This window comes from Panthera leo, chromosome B1 (assembly GCF_018350215.1).
Source record: "Panthera leo isolate Ple1 chromosome B1, P.leo_Ple1_pat1.1, whole genome shotgun sequence".
Taxonomy (NCBI): domain Eukaryota; kingdom Metazoa; phylum Chordata; class Mammalia; order Carnivora; family Felidae; genus Panthera; species Panthera leo.
Window position 1 is genome coordinate 75401542 of NC_056682.1, and position 17259 is coordinate 75418800.

Consider the following 17259-nt stretch of genomic DNA (forward strand, 5'->3'; position numbering starts at 1 on the left):
CACAACTATCATTCAAACTCAGAAATAAATGCTAAGCAACTTTCTTAAATTCCTCTCTTCTTTCCCACCTTGACTTCCCACCTAACTGGTAATTTCCATAAGGCCTTCCTCATTTTTGCACATCAGGAACCATTGCTCTGGGAAGGACCTAGCACTGCCCTGGCTCAATCTCTTTTCATCCATATCCTAATTTATTTTTTCATGCCAATGAGACAACCAGCAATGGGACAAGACTTTATCTGAGAATGTCCAGTGTAGCATTCATTTAAAATAGCAAAGCCCAGAAACAAACATAAAGACTATGTAATAGCAGCATGGTTAATTAATTATGGTTCTCCCATAACATGGAACACTAAGTGGGCCTTAAATAAGCATATTTAATGGCACAGAGAAATGTTCCTCAGATAATGGTGTATGAAAAAAAAAGCAGACACAAAACAAACCAGTTATATAACTTCACACATAAATGTGCATACATAGAGAGATGACTAGAAGAAAATAAACCAAGATGTTAATAATAGTTAACTCTCAAGAGTGGAACTTCCTGGTTTTTTTTTTTCTTGTTCACATTTTTGTACCTCTCCAAATTTCCTTTCTTCCCCTCAAATTTTCTAAAATAAACCCAGTCTTTTATAATTATGGGAAAGCTACACACATTGAGAAGGTGTAGGTCTGTCAGTCATGGTTTGTGATAGGAAAATAAACATCCCAATAGGCCAGTGGCCCTCCAACTGGGTGAGCATCAGAATCACTTGGAGGGCTTGTCATAACATGGAGCGCTTGGTACCACCTCCAGAGTTTTTGATTCAGTGGGTCTGGGTCCGGGCCCAGGAATTTGCATTTCTAATAGGTTCTTGGGTCATAGTGGTGCTTGCTGGTGAAGGACTACTCTTTGAGAATCACTGCTGTAGGTATTTCAAGCAGACAGAGGTCTTTCAAGCAGGAAGAGAATTGAGTGAGCAAAATTGTTGACTGGGCAAAAGGAAGGTTATTTAGGGACACTGCCACTAGCTTTCGGGTTACACTACTATAGCTGTACTCCAGAGATCAAGTTGCTACTTATACCCCAGGGTCGGGAGACTTCAGGAAACTTCTAGAAACTGCCACGGATTTCATAGCTTCCCTGGACCCTGAAGCTGTGAGTGACAGGAGCACATGGGGAGTTTCCATGCAGAAACTCCTATGTGCTAGAGTCCACATATCTGCCATACTTCTGCCAGAGAAGAAAGAGTCTCTTCTGCCTTCCAAATCTCCCTGAGTGCCTCTTACCTGGAAGCCAGGGAGTCTGAAATATATAGTCTCCAGGTGTCCAGCCCCTGAGATAACAAGGGAGATCATAGACCTCATCGGGAATGCTGATGGACAGCAAATACCATCCAGCATGGGGTCAAGGGAGGGAAGAGAAGGAAAGAGAAAGAAGGAAAAGAAGTAAGAGGGGAGAAGCAGGAAGAAAGAGGGAATAATGAGAGTGTGCATCACATTTGGGTACAATTCAGTGAAATCAATAGTTGTGTAATGGGAATTGGTCTTAGCATAACGGGAAAGACGGAGGTGGGGAGCCAGTGGATGGGCGCCCCAGGCTAACAGCGCAGAGAGAATTTACCTGTATGGACAGGGGGTTCCACTGGAGTCATATCCAAACTATGTTAGCAGAGAGATCAGCAGTAGGTTGGATCAGAACAAAACAATTTCTGGCTTGAAGTTCCAACTGAAATAGAAGTAACGTTTCATGATTACTCCTGCCTCATTTTCACCCCGTGTCTTAAGTGTGTGTGCTCAGTTTTGGTGAGCAGATAAAAATGCTCTGAAAACTGTGAAATACTGCATGGATGTAAGTAACCGTCATATTAAATTTTATCCCCAGGTGGTTATCTGGGACTTACCACTGAATTATCAGAAAAGCAGGGATAGGGCTTCCTCCCGAAAGCACCGAGCAGCCGAGGGAAGTAAAGAGGCAGAGGAAGGAAGGTGCTCCTAGTGTCCCTCTCTCTGTGGGTTGCTCTTGCTTTGCCACACAACCAGCCTTGAGAATGGCTGTGCTGCACTACAGGCCAGCTGGGATTGTTTGCAACTGCACAATTAGGGCACTGCTTTCTCTGCTGTTTTGCAGGTAGACCCTTGAAATGCTGAGTCTCCAAATGGATGAACAGGAAGCTTGGGGACAAGATTCCCAGGGAAGCTTGGGGCCCAGGGAACTGTGTTCTGAGAAGCATGGAGGTACCGCCTGGGAAATGAAGGGAGATCCAGGCAGACAGTAGCAGGAGGAAGCCCAGACTGTTCCCAGAGAAAGCAGGGCGAGAAGCTCTCAAAGTCAAATGATGGAACCTTTCCTAACATTATTGATCAAGGAGACATAAGCTTAGAGAGGATGGCAGTGGGGTCCTCAGACAAGTTCCCCTAGCTGTTTCTCCATGGTGCCCAGCATCAGTGATCCAGATCCAGACCCCCCCCCCCTGATCCAGGGAGTGATCCAGACCGACCCCCTCTTTTGAAGCCAGAGCTGCTGCTGAAGCTAAGGATGCACGAGTAATGACTGGAAAGAACCATTCTGAGCAGGGCCAATGGCCTAGGACTTGCCTGGGGCTCGCAGCATCCATCAGGTTTCGCTGCAGCCGTCCAGCCCCATCCTATATGACTGAAGCACCATGCCTCACCTTCCAGGCTTTCTCTGGGCAGGGCAGTACCTCAGCCTGCCAGAGATGCCTCAGAAGCACTCCACTCCACACTCAGCTTGGCCAATGCTGCTGTTACAGTCACTGTTTACTTTCTTCATTTTGTTTACTGAATGATCCTCACTGGCCTCCAACAGTAGAGCAAGGCACATCTCCACCCCGCCCCTGCCAGTCTTTTCCCCCAAAGGCAAACAAGGACCATGACTGGCTTCTACTCTCTGCCCAAGGTCAAGGGAGCTGGTGAGGCCTTAGGGGGCTGCCCTGCTCTGCTGTCCCGCTGTCCCCAGCCGGTACGGTGAGGAAGCCTAGAGCTGCTGGGGAGGTACAGGTGTCTGTCTGCTTGAGGCTGCCCTAGAGACCATCGTTACTCGTTATTGGAGCAGATTCTCTTTTCTCTCTGACTCTTGTCAATGGCTTGTGGGTTCTGACTTGGCCTTTCTCACAAGGGGCTGGTAATAAATATGACTCACGCACAAACTTTGGGAAGGAATAGCAAAAGGAAACTTTTCAGACTACTTTTGGTCCAGGGACCATGTGCCTCAAGATCATTCTTCCCTGGGGAGAATTAGCTCCAGCTAATACCAGATTGATCCCTTGCTTTGCTTGGTCCCTGGGATGTGCAGGTGCGTGTGACGGTTGAGGAAACACCTAGGCACTATCTTCGGGCTCTCTGGTTCTCTATGAAAGTACCTATTTCCCCTGAACTTACAATCCTGACACCCATTCAAGGCAGTGAGTGACTTTCTGTGTTGTTCCGAACAAACCTGCGCCATGCCCCTCTGTGCCTGCCCTTGAGGCAGTAAATGTTCCACCTTGCATATTGTTTTAGTGGCCAGACTGCGTTTGCCTATCACACATGACTGATCAGATGAAAATTATGAGCAAAACATTCTGCTTGCTCGACTTGTCCCGTGACTTTTGCAGAAAAGAGATATTTCCTGGAGCAAGTGGGGACATTTCCCTCCCCAAGGTTTTTGGGTTGCTGCCTTTCACACCCGGGCACGTCTGAGGGCTTTCCAGGGCTGGCTTTTTTAGGCAACAGCATTCATGGCGTGTCTCACAGATTTTGAAAAGGCTACAGGGTAATATACCGTCTATCTAGACATTTAAAAGGCATTTTTTTAAATGCCAAATGTCTGTTCTCTGTCTGATCGGATGAGCTTCTGCGCTTCATTTCCACTTTAACTCCATGGGGGAGGGCTTCTGTGGAAGCCACCAGCACATCCAGAGAATAGAAACTCGGTTATTATGCACCCGTTTTACTGCAAGATCTGGGCTGCTGTGGCTGATCAGTTTACAACCTGTCTCTAATTTATCTGCATTTAAAAAACTGATCGTGGACAGCAAGGCAGAATGTGATTGCAGCGTGACTGGCTCAGACAAGTGAAGAGGAGGAGGAGGAGGAGGAGGAGGAGGAGGAGGAGGAGGAGGAGAGCCCAAGCAGGCACACAGCTCTAGGGGAGACACGCGAGTGGGAAAGAAAATGTCTGCTGAATGAGGTCCCCGCTTCTCATTTGCAGCGGGCTAAACTATTTCCAGGATCCCATTCTCCATTTCTGATATTGTGTGTGCTTTGTTCTATTATCCCAACATTTGGCAAATGGTTTCCAAGTCCAAACATTTGGTATTATTTTACGCTAGGTGAACGTGGGGCTCTAAGCAGGCTCAGGCTGGATTCGAAAGCTGGCTGTGACTGCTGTAATTTGGTCATGGACCTTTTTGTTCAGCAGTCAGGCTGTCCTTGGAATGCTTAATTCATACACAGGAAGAGCTGCTGTTGGTTTTAGCAGCCCGCAGTCCAAGGCAACGGTGGGTCCGGAAAAGGGCACTTATCATTCTCACTGAAGACCTGGGGATTTCAAAGCTTGGCTTCTTTCAAGGAGTCCCCAGTTGTGGCCTCATCACCTCATGCATATAAAATCTGTTAGTTATTCACTGATACCCAGAGATACGAACTACCTATTGACACATAACTAAGAGAAATGACTATACATAACAGAAAAGCAAGGGAACTGGTATATGAAAATACGGACCACGGAGGTATAAGACAAGATATTTTAATCAGCTACATAATCAATCAACAACCATTGATTGATCAACCTTTTATTCCAAAATATTAATTGAGAATTCCACAAGCCGGGTACTATGCCAGATACTAAAAATATATCAATGAATAAGACACCGGCCATATCCTCAAGGAGCTCACAGCACAGTTGGATAATCCGAGAAGCAAAGCAACAGTTACAATACACAAGGGTAAGCGTCAGGATAGGAAAGTTCAGGGAGCTGGGGGAACACAAAGAAAGGGAGAGGAAGGGAGTCCGAGAAAACTTCCCTGGGCCAGGGAACATCTGCTGAGTTCCGACACAGAGAAGATATCCAGGCAGGAGTGAGGGATGGGCATCAGTCAGGTTTGTGACCCTCTGTGATGCGAGGAAACCACAGAAGTAGAAGATTAAATGTCAAATAAGTGGGTTAGTGCTACTGGAATTCAGAATACAGCAGAAGTCATCAGTCACCACATTCCCAGAGGATTTGATGTGAGTTCTAGAGTATTGGAAAGTTTTATTCAGGTAGGCAAACCAGGGTAAGACCCTTTATTACAGGGGAAAAAAATTATAGGATCAAGAAAGGATAGGGGCGCCTGGGTGGCGCAGTCGGTTGAGCGTCCGACTTCAGCCAGGTCACGATCTCGCGGTCCGTGAGTTCGAGCCCCGCGTCAGGCTCTGGGCTGATGGCTCGGAGCCTGGAGCCTGTTTCCTATTCTGTGTCTCCCTCTCTCTCTGCCCCTCCCCCGTTCATGCTCTGTCTCTCTCTGTCCCAAAAATAAAAAAAAAAAAAAAAAATAAAAAATAAAAAAATAAAAATAAAAAAAAAGAAAGGACAGAGATATTTAGGGCCCAGTATTTGGAACATTCATTCAATAAATGCGTATTGAAATTGTGTAGGACAAAATAGTCTAAGGACTGCTTCTATCCTAGAAACCAGAGGACAGTAAACTCTGTTTTGTTTCAGGGTTTGTTGGCAACATGGCAATGGTCAGTGGACCATGGTCTGCCAACCTTTGCTCTAGAGACAGGCACCCTTATTAGGAACAAGATAGGTATACAAATAATTACAATGCAAACGAATTTTCCTGGAGTGGTGGAGGGTAAGTCTAGGGAAGGGAACTGGGGTAAAGTTGTGGAAGGCTTTGAGTGCCAGGCTCAGCATTTAGATGTCATCTTGTAAGTAACAAGGCCCTGTTGATGATTTGGGGCAAGGGGTTGTCTTTTGGAAGATTAATTTTGGACCACTGTGCAGAGCCTGGAGGTGGGGAAACTTCTAGACAGTATTCAAAGCATCAAGAGAAGAAGTCAGCTTCTGCCATTTGTAGAGGAAATGGAAGGGGAGGACAAGAGTGAGAGGCATTGCGTGTTGTCTAATAACTGGGTAAGAGGCCAAAAAGAAATAAAGGAATCAAAGATAAGCCTCGCAGTGACAAATCCAGGTGGCTACATGGTAGTTCTGAAAGAAGAGATACAAAAGGTTGGGAAAGGAGACTGGCTTCGGGACAGATCTGTGTACCTTTGGTATGCATGTTGAGTTGGCGTTGACATTGGGACATCCACAGGACACCGCTGGTCCAAACTACCAGGAGGAGCTCACACATACAGGAGGGCAGGACTGCAAAAGAAGAAACACGGAAAAACTGTGAAGAATCCATAGCCACAAAGGTTAGAAGGATAATAGCAGTGACACTAATGGAGGGCTATTATTATGCTAGTGTTGCCTTAGAGGTCTTAACGTGTGTTCTCTGCCTTAATGGCTCCTATAGCCCTCTGAGGTATATAATGTTATCCTTATTTTACAGATGAGGAAACTGAGCCTTAAAGAAGTTAGGTAATTTTCCCCAAGGCACCCGGTTAGGAAGGTGTTAAACCACAATTAGTTAGCTCTGTCTGCCCCATAAGACTGTGCTCATAGCATCAAACTGCACTGCCTCTTGCTTAGTAGGTTTCTTGCTTGGGTGCAGAAGCTTCTACTCCAATAGATTACCAAACTCAGGGCCTGTATTCACTCTTGGGTTCCCAATGTATGTGGAAAAATACCCTCTTTCTTTTCTTTTTTAAATTAACCCAAAACCCAGATGGGCACTGCTCACACATTTACCCATCCACTGCAGCTCTGACCTTCCCCTTGGACGTTCTCTCACCTTCTTCCACCAGAAAGAAGTCCCAGGGACAACCAGAGTGGCATAATCCCAGTCCCTCACTTAAAGGTGTAGTGTCCAAAGTTCATGGTAATGGCCTCGTCCCCCCTCCCCTGCTCTGGGCTACCGGACACCTTACGCGTGTTCCTTAATGTCTTAGCTCCCAGCGGTAGATTGCAAAAACTGGCCACAACATTTCCCCTTCCTGCATCCATGCCACTGTGATGTGACTTTGAAGTTCCTTCCATCGAGATGTAGTCTATTTCCCCACCCCTGGGATCTGGGCTGTCCTTGTCACTTGCCTTGTGACTTGCTTTGGCCACTAGAATGTGTTGAAAGCAGTATTTTGCCAGTTCCAAGCCAAGGCTTCAAGCGGCCTTACATGCATCCACTATCCCTTTAAAGACCCCTGCCCCCCCCCACCCCGATGTGAACACCCCAAGCTGGACTGCTGGTGAATAAGAAGCTTCATGGACCAGAGATGAGTAGTTCTGTTATCCCAGCCAAGTCCTAAGACATGTGAGAGAGCCCAGCCAAGATAAGCAACACTGCCTGCCCAACATACCAACAAACACACAACTCACTGTGGGTGCCTAAAGAACCCCCACTGAACCCAGACTAAATTGGTGACTCACAGAATCTTGAGCTAAGGACACGGTTGTTTTTCTTTTTTAAACTACTAAGTTTTGGGGTCTGTGAGCAGTACAGCTGGTACACTACTTTTCACACTAAAACTTTAATGATGTCTGCATTTAAACAGTCATCAACTAACCACGTTCTATACCAGAACTTCCTGGATTTCACATATTTGAGGTTTCAGAGGACCCACTGGCTTGCTTATGGTTACTATGAATTAGCCCCAGAACTGAGAACAGAAGGCAGAACCAGGCTAGCTGTACCTCTAAGCAGAAAGATACTCCCTCTTAGATGAAAGGGCTCTAATTAAAAGGCAGGAAAGATCAGATACCTGTAGAGTTCACTGCTAAAGGTATCTAAAAACCTGGCTCTCAAAGTCGCTTTGCTTCTGACTATTCATACGTCAGAAGACTAATTAACTCTGACAAGTTGACCACTGGAAACCATTTCCATAAGGGTGACATGATGATGGATGGGTCCATGCTGTTACAATGTCATTGCTAAAAAAGATGTGATGAGTCCAAGTTCCAGTTACTTAGATGCACATACAATACAGAGGTCTCTTTAAAGCCGCAGAACCACATTGCAACGGGCTGACATGTGTCACCTTTTCTGTACTTAAGAGCCACATTCATGGGCCAGTGACATACAGAGCTATGCATGGTAGGCCCTCTGTGTCTGGCAGCCGGAATGAGGCCCAACTATATCTTGTTGCTTCAGGGCTTTGACTATCAAAAGGGAAGTTTATGGAATAGAAAAATCCAACCAAGATCAATATTTTCCCACTTCCAATATAGAAAGTGTGTGTGTGTGTGTGTGTGTGTGTGTGTGTGAGAGTGTGTGTGTGTGTGAGTGTGTGTGTGTGTGTGTGTGCTATGCCTAATGCTGCCCCACCAAGTGAAAACTACAGGTCATGATGACTACCCTCGCCTCATCACTAAATGGCCTTTATGGTTTTCAGCAGGGTGAGGGAAGTATTTGTCCAGAGGTTGGTCCCAGCTGGGGCTACATATTTTAGAGCAGAACTTGGAAAGTGAGTCTCAAAAACTCTTAAATCTGGAGTCGACAAAGGTTTTCTTAAAGAGCTAGGTAGTAAATAATTTAGTCTTTGCAGGCCAAGAGGCAAAAGCAAGTGTATTATGTAGGCATTTCTATAACCATGTAAAGCATAACCATTCAAAAATGTAAAAACCATTCTTAACTCACGAGCCTTAAAAAATTAGGCAGCTGTCCAGGTTGGCCCACAGGCCATAGTCTGCCAACCCTTGCCTTAAACAGACAAAATGGTTAGAGTTCTCACTATTGTGACACTTCTCATAGTTGCAGAAAATTTCTCTAAGATATAGGAATCTGATCACAAGAAATTTGAAAAAATAAGTTATAAAAATTATATGCAATAATATAATATGTATAATATATAATATGTAAATATACTATATTACACATTGAGTTAATATATAATGGACTACTAATGTAACGTATTTTATTAACTAGTGTAGTTAATAGAATAAAACATGATAATAAATTATATACAGTAATACATTAGTCATTCCTTCTCTTTAAAATCACAAACCAGGTTTTTTCCTCTCAAACAAAAGCTAAAATTCCTTTATTTGTTTCCTGATTTGTTTTCCTTATTTGTTCCTTATTAGTTGCCACTAACCCACAGTTCACCTAAACCATCCAGTCTCATAAAACAAGGGTTTTGGGTGGGAGTGAAGAGAGCTACTTGTGTGAAAATGCGGCAACACTTTGATTTTGTTGTTTGAAGAGTATGGAGCAGAGTGTTAGATTGTCTGATTTCAGTCCCCTGCTAACCTTCTAAATGTCTTTTCTATGAGCAAATGGAATACTCTCTGGCACTATCATTTTTAATTTAAAATTTTCAATAGGTAAGACATTCACATAATTCAAGAGTCAAACTTACGTAAGGCTCTATGTCCAGAGAAATCTTGCTCCCCAGTCTCCTCTCACCCCGCCCTGTAGATGGCCCTGCTTGTGCTTCCAGGTTTTTTATGGGAGTGCAAGTATAAATCCTTGCCTGCCTCTTTTTATGATCCGAAAGGTTGCTCATTATATACACCATTTTGTGCCTTTTGCCCACCCCACCAGCTGACTCTCCTTATATATAAACGCAATATATATACATGTATTTATAGTTTTCAATCTATCTTGGAAATTTTCCCATATCAGTACATAAAAATGTGGCATGGATTTAAGGCAACCAAAATTAAGCAGATTTATTTTGGAGTTTATTGAGATGTTTTAGTTCTATGGGGGTACAGAAATGCAATCATCTTAATTTTTCCAAATTGGCTTCAACTTTTTTTCACACTGGCCATTAAGTAGACAAACAGCAGTCTCTGTCACATGATTCCTTAATGACATTTCAACCCGATTCCAAGACGTGACAATTACTTCTGGTTATTAAAAGTCACTTTCAATTTTTAAGCATGGTTAAAAATCTCACTCCACACACTGTCACACGGACTGGACTCGTGTCTCTAGAGGCTTAGTGATGGGCAGTCGTCTGGTGGCAGGGAACACGTATCTGTACTCACACTCTCCCCCTTTCCCTTTGGTGTTGGGGCAAGAACAAGGAGCAGAGTGGGCAGTAATTTCTCCTTATGCTGTTGCCATGGAGAAGCTGTAGCCCTGGCTCAGGTCATGATCTCAGGGTTCATGGGACTGAACCCCACATCGGACTCTGTGCTGACAGTGTGGAGCCTGCACGGGATTCTCCCTTTCTTCCTGCCCCTCCCCCACTTGAACATGTTCTCCCAAAATAAATAAATGAACATTTAAAAAGAGAATAAAATGCTGTTACAGATAGCAGAAAACATAAATAATAGTGGCCTAAGGAAATGGTAATAAGAAGTCTAAAAGCAGATAGTCTGAGGCTAGTGCAAAGGCCCCACAATATAGCCAGTGACTTAAATCAGTTGCCCTTGCAGTATGACACTCATGCCCATTCTCACAAAATGACTGCTGGAGCTCCAGGCATCACATCCAAGTTCCAAAAATGAGAAAGAGGAAAATAATAAAAAGAAGAAAGGATACTGTCTATAACAGAAAAGCAGAACCTTCCTGGAAATCCCCAGCAGGCTTCCACTCATTGGCCAGACATGTTTTGCTTGAACACCCTGAGCTGCTAGAGAAACTAGGCAATATAGTTTTTAGCCAGGCATATTGCTTCCTCTTAAAGCAATGGGGTTCTTTTCTTAGGAAGGAAAAATACGAGTGTGGCTGTTAAGTAGACAAACAAGTCTCCGTCACACAACTCCTTATAAAATTCAGTAGATTTTCCAGAGAACCACCAGCTTGTGACCTTCCAGCATTCTTCTGCCATCCATGCGTTCTTTGCAAATTTGTAACTCTCAAGCCCATCTGCCTTCTAAAATCCTCACCTCCGGAGTCTACTGGTGTGTGTAGGACTTACCTTCAGTCTTCCTCAGAGACCAGAAACCACAGAGAATACCCTTGCTCCCCTCTCTGCCTGGCCACCCTGCCAGCCCAGTCACCTCCCTCCTGCCTCTTCCCCCGTGCCCCAGCCGTGTCACTTGCTCTGCACTTCTGGAAGCCCCACATTTGCAAACAACTCAACAAAGGTGGGGCATTTGGCTAGCCCAAGCCTTAGGAGGGCACATTTAGGGAGTCACCCCCCACCCCTCCTAAACACTGCACTTCCCCATCCTGCCTAAACGCCCCTCCTCTATTACCTGACAGGCAATCCTAGTGGCATGGTTGTGACTAGTCACGATCAATGGTGCTTTCCTGAACTTAGACGGTCATCAGTGTAGAGCCTTTTATTCCCAGCTTTCAGTGACATTCCGGTGTGACCAGAAAATCCCTCTTGGCTGCCAACATACCCTGCTATCCTTTGTGTGGATTTTTCACTATCCCGGCCCTCCCCTCTGCTCCCCACAGCAGATGTGCCCTCACTTGCCCTGCCAGTGCAGTTCCAGGTTAACGTACTAGTCCAACCTTCAAGCCTGTTATTTTTGCTCACAAATGTTCCCAACCACAGAGGCATTGGACACAAATGCACACACACCCTCAATCAGAAGGAAGCTGCGTGGCTAAAATCAAGTCGGCCTAATGGGTTTGAAATCAGTGCTGGGCTTTGAGTCACTGTTTCTATCCCTCTAAAAGATTTGGGGTAAGAAGTCATTATCCTGGGAGTTGAAATACTCCATGCCGCAGATAAATGCCCAGTTTATGTTCTCTTGCATTCTGCACTCTGTTTTACTGCATACAGGATACAGAACTCTGAGAGGGCCCAGGGGTGTGTGTCTAAGTGCTGGGTGCAGCTCTGGGAAGCAAAACATCAAATTCTCAAGGAGTCTTTTTATCATCTCAGAGCCTACATCTCCAGGCTCCCTCTTTCATCCTCTCCTGCTTCTGACCTCCCCAGGGACAAATCATCCTTCTCCCTCGGATTTTTATTCTTCAGCCATCATAGCAATTTAAGCTGCTTTTATCCTGAATTCCACAAGTGAACAATATTTTCAGCTATGCCTAACTATAACTAGGAGGGACTGGTTCTAAAAAGCATTCCTGGCCAGAGGATTTCATAGAGGCAAATCCATCTGGAGACTATGGTAAGGAGCTGTGGCTCAGGCGGGGTCTGGCTGACCCATCGTGGTTCCTGGGTCCTGGAGCCTAGCCCAGTGCAGCTCAGTACTCAGGAGACGGGTCTCGTAGTGGTCCTACACCCCTCTCCGGTCCACAACCACCCTGGAACTCCGGGCCGAGATCAACACTTGTGTGGTGTCTATCACCCCTACTAGAATGCAAACTCCATGCATGCAGGGACTTTGTTTGTCCTATTCTTTACTGCAGCCCCAGTACCTAGAACAGTGCTGTCACATAAATGCACAATTTGCGTTGAATAAATGAACGTCAGCCGCAGGCGAGAGAACCTTGGGCCCAGGGCAGCGCAGTAGCTGACTCGGCCCTGGCTCCTGGTCGCACCAGAGATACTCCTGGAGCCAGCGCAGGTCCACACATGGGTGTGCCACACACATGGGTGTGCACACCACGGACTAGGCCAGAATCCTATGGGAATCTTGGGGCTGGGACCACAGGACTGTGTTCAGTGCTATTCAATCTGCGCATGTCCGGCCCTGGGACCGAGCACCAGGTCCCCCTCCGCTCAGTCCGGCATCCACCTCCCTGTCGTGGCTGGATTGCGGTGTTACTATTGCCTCTGGGGGCAATAGTATAATTACTGAGGCATCACGGTGTGCAGTTTTTTGTTCTGAACAAATAGTTCGCCTTGCTTTTTAAGAAGCGAAGATAATTCAGCTCGGTGATCAGGCTTCCAGATGAATCCGTTGGTCATAGAAGATGGTTTCATTATTGTACCCCCCCCCCCCAAAAAAAAAAAGGAAAAAAAAAAGACAAGACTGAAAAGAAAGGCTTATGTGGTTTACAGTTTGGAACGTTTCTTTTCTGAACCTTTAGAAATTTTCCCTGTGAGAGAGAGCCAAAGCATAGAGACTGTTAAAAACTGAGAACAAACTGAGGGTTGATGGGGGGTGGGAGGGAGGGCAGGGTGGGTGATGGGTATTGAGGAGGGCACCTTTTGGGATAAGCACTGGGTGTTGTATGGAAACCAATTTGACAGTAAATTTCATATATTAAAAAAGAAAAAAAAAAAAAGAAAAAAAAAAAAAAAGAAATTTTCCCTGTGAGGCTTAATACAGCAAAAGCTTGAGTGGAAAATGTGCTTATCTGTGATCTCAGATGCCAGGCAGCCTAATAAATCCAGCCTAGGTTAAGATTAACATTGTCTGAAGCCAGAGCTTCTTGGTCTAATCTGTAGTCAAAGGGGTAACCAAACATCCTTTCATGTGGACCACTGCTGACTTTTTTTTATATCCACAGAAGTAGGACCAAAGGAAAACTTTAAAGCTGACATCGTTGAACTTTATAAGCTGAAAAGCATTATCTCTGCTGAATGGAGAAAACAAAGATTTTCATAAAAGTGCCAAAGCAGTACCCAGAGAAGCCCCAAATTTTCTTACGCAACACTCATTCCCATTACCTGAGGAGCTTCTGTGGAAAGTTTCAGGATGGAATTTGGGAAAAATGGAGACAGGTAGCTGTTGATATAACGAAGGGTAAAATACTTCAGAATTAATCTTCTTACCGGTTAAAGCCCTGCAGTAGCTCCCTGTTACAGGATGGAATTGGGACCCCACTCTCCAAATTCATATGTTGATGATGCGATTGTAGTAGAAGGTGGGCCTTTGGGAGGTAATTTGCAGATAAGATCCTGAGGGTGGAGGCCCCATGATGGGATTAGTGCCCTCACAGGAAGAAGACACTTCAAAGCTTCCTCCCTCTGCCCTGCGTGGACTCAGCAAGAAGGTGGCCATCTACAAGACAAGGAGAGGCTGTCAGCAAAACTTGACAGACGCTGGCACTCCGACTTTGGACTTCCAGCTGCAGAAATATAAGAAATTAATGTTTTGGTTTTTTTTAAAGCCAGCCACCTACGGTATTTGGTTACATCAGCCCAAACTGACTAACACATTCATTTCACAGGCCAACATCCTAGGCCTACAGGCTCTGAGTGATGTCCCGACTTAATCTCCCCCTCATTTTCTCTGTTTCAGTCCATTGGCCTCCTAGATACACTAGGCGTACTCCTACCTCAGGGCCGTGGCGTTGGCTGTTCTTTTGCCTGGAATGCTCTCTTCCAGGCTCCTACATGGCCTGGCTCACTTGTGAACATCCCTTAGGTCTTTCCTTGATGTCAGCCTCTCAATGAGGCCTTCTCTGACTCTATCTAAAGTCACAACAGTTATCCCATATGGCCTGTCTTCTTTCTTGCTTGATTTCTCTTTATAGCATTAATATACTTTTTTCCCACTTCACCTGTTTATTGTCCACTTTCCCTTAGTAGGGAAGATCATCACTTTCCTAAGGACAAGTAGTTTTGTGTTTACTACTCTATCTTGAGCACCTAGAACGAGGCTTGATACATAATAAGCTCTCAACAGATTTTTTTAGTGAATGAATGAATCAGTGAATAAATTTAATCCCAAATTTACCTATATCTGAGGTCTAGGCTTATCTGTATACATTGTATAGTCTCTATTGTGTCTGCAGTGTATCCGTTGTCTTTGATGCAGATCTTCCACAGGGTTCCATGGCTTGCTCCAGATTGCTGGTTGAGTGGGCCAGATGGGAGGCATGCTACAACACCTGGAGTGAGAAGGCCTGGGAGAAAGCCAGGCCTGGACAAGCAAGAATGTGGAAAAGTGGACAGAGCAAGCATCCAAGATGCCACAGCACTCTGGGCTCTCCTGGGCATCTGAACAGGAAGTGGGCATAGCAGCAGGGAATTCAGATGTCAATCAAATGTTCAGTCAGGCTATGGCTCTGCTTCCACAAAATCTGCCCATTTTTGACAGGACTCTAGCCTGGGGGCTAAGGGCAGAATTCGGTTCTCAGGGGAGGAAATTGGCCAGAAGGATGGAATACATCAAGGCCTCAGATATGCAGGCCCAGAAGAGTGAGGATAGATAAGAAATCAAGAACCTCCCAAGCAGTCCATCCCAGTATGCGGGGGACATGTCACCCTGGGGGGTTCAGGGGGACACAGGCCTGAACTAGGGGAGTTTGGTTTAGGCTCTGGAACTGCAGTGAAGAGACCCAGGAGGACAGCAGCAGCTGTCCTGGCCGGTCCCTGGCCCCACTGGTTGGACAGCCTCCTTTTGTCATGCTCGCTCACGGTGTAGACACTCCATGGATTCAGTGGGGAGGATGTGAGAAAAGCAGAAGAAGGAGGCTAAACCACGGTCACTGATACCACTATGGTTATTCTGATATCATTACCATCTTACCCCTGAGGGAAGTTTAAGGAACTGGAATTCTTCTCTCAAGAACTGCTTCTTAACAGCACTCTTGTCAGATTGCTTTCTTCTCTACTTCTGCTGCCCTATTCTGTCTAGCAGATGAATTTAAATTCACTATTTTAAACACTGTTGCTCTAATGGAAGCTTATCCAGGGTCCGGAGGACTTCCCCACCCCCCAGAGTTAGAGCTAACATTCCATTCAGAGCACAAGCTGGTGATGGTGGATTAATTAATTCTGCCTTTAAAAAAGAGAAAGAAAAACCCTCCTCTTTCCTTTAGAACCACGATAAACTACTTCTTTATTTTTTGTCAGTTTTATCAACCTTTTTTTTAAGAGCTGGGCTCAGCTTTTATTGGTTTTTTTTTTTCCCTGTGCCCTTTCAAGTAAAAAGGACTTTTATTAACACTGTTCCTTGCCTGTTAAGAGCCTGGCTTTTGAATAGGATCTTCCTGGAAAGCCCTGAGTGATAGATCACAGTCCCAGTGCTGTCTTGGGTTTGCAATTGACTATCTTGGTCAGGAGGCCTGTTCTCCCAGATGTGACAGGCCCTCAGAGACTTCTGTATGGATAAAAGTACAGATGTTTGAAAAGTGAGTGGCAAAGGACAGAAAAGAACCTTTCCCAGAGTCTGCTTCTTTCATACAACTTTGTGCTGTTCAGTTTTATATCTGTTTCTTAATCTGGGGCCAAAGAACTGACTGCTTATTCACTTTCCAGCTTCCGGGTGTTCTAGTCCAATGGCTGCATCCGGGGCACTTCCAGTCCTACTCCACATTCTCTCCCTGTCCTCCCATCTCCCTCCTCAAGGAGCGCTCTATTGTTGACTCTGTTTTACAGAGAAGAAGATCAAACCCTGAACTGATCATTATTTTTCTTGAGTCACCAAAGTTAAGTGGGCCAGGACTTAAGCTTATGCTCAACCCAAGTCCCAGCTCCAACAGCTGCCCCTGCCTCTCTCAGCTCCTTTCACAGCAGCCAGAACCAAACTTCCCTAGCACAGGCATGACTATGTCCCTCTGAGTCCCCCAGAGTGGCATGTTACCTAGGTCCTGGGATGGACCACTTGGAGGCTCTTGACTTCATATCTATCCCTACTCTTCTAGGACTATATATCCAAGGTCTTTACACCTTCCATTGTTCTGGTCCGTTTTCTCCCCCAAGGGACAGAATTCTGCCTTTGACCTCCCAGATACCATGCTTCTGGTGTCCTTGAAGCAATCAAGTTCGTCATAGCCCTTGGCTTTGGCCATTCTGGAGCAGCCAGACTTGGGACACGTTCCCCAACTGCATTTTTGCATCAGACCCTTACCTTTTCCCCTAGCCCTAGCAGGAAGAAGCATTGAACAGAACAACCTGGCACACATTCTTCTTCTACCCGCCTGGCTACTGCATCACCTGGAGCAGGACCTGTTGGGACTGGTTCTTGCCTTCCTGAAGAGATGTTTCTGCCACTCAGCCTCTTAGAATGGAATCCCCTTCTCTGGGTTTTTTGTTGTTTTGTTTTGTTTTGTTTTGTTTTGTTTCCCTGAGCAAGCCAAAGCCAGTTCCCAGCCACCTTATCTCTGTTACAACTTTTCAGTTTTCAAAGTGGATTTTACGGTTGTTCACAGCAAACAATGCCCCCAGCTCTGTTTTTCCTCCCATCCCCCACCTAGCCAGGCTTTACAAAGTAATTCCGAACAACTCCAGCACAGACTCCTACCAGCAGGAGGAACATCAGCAGTTCATATATAATATAATAAAAACCACCAGCTTGTTTTCTCACTGGTAGCCTTGTAGCCAAGTGCTAATGATGTCTTCTGCTGAATTGATTAGGTCTATTGGCTGAGTTTCTAATACCCAGGCTGTTCTGCAATTAGAGAATACCTGCTGCTTCTCTGTCTTTCTAC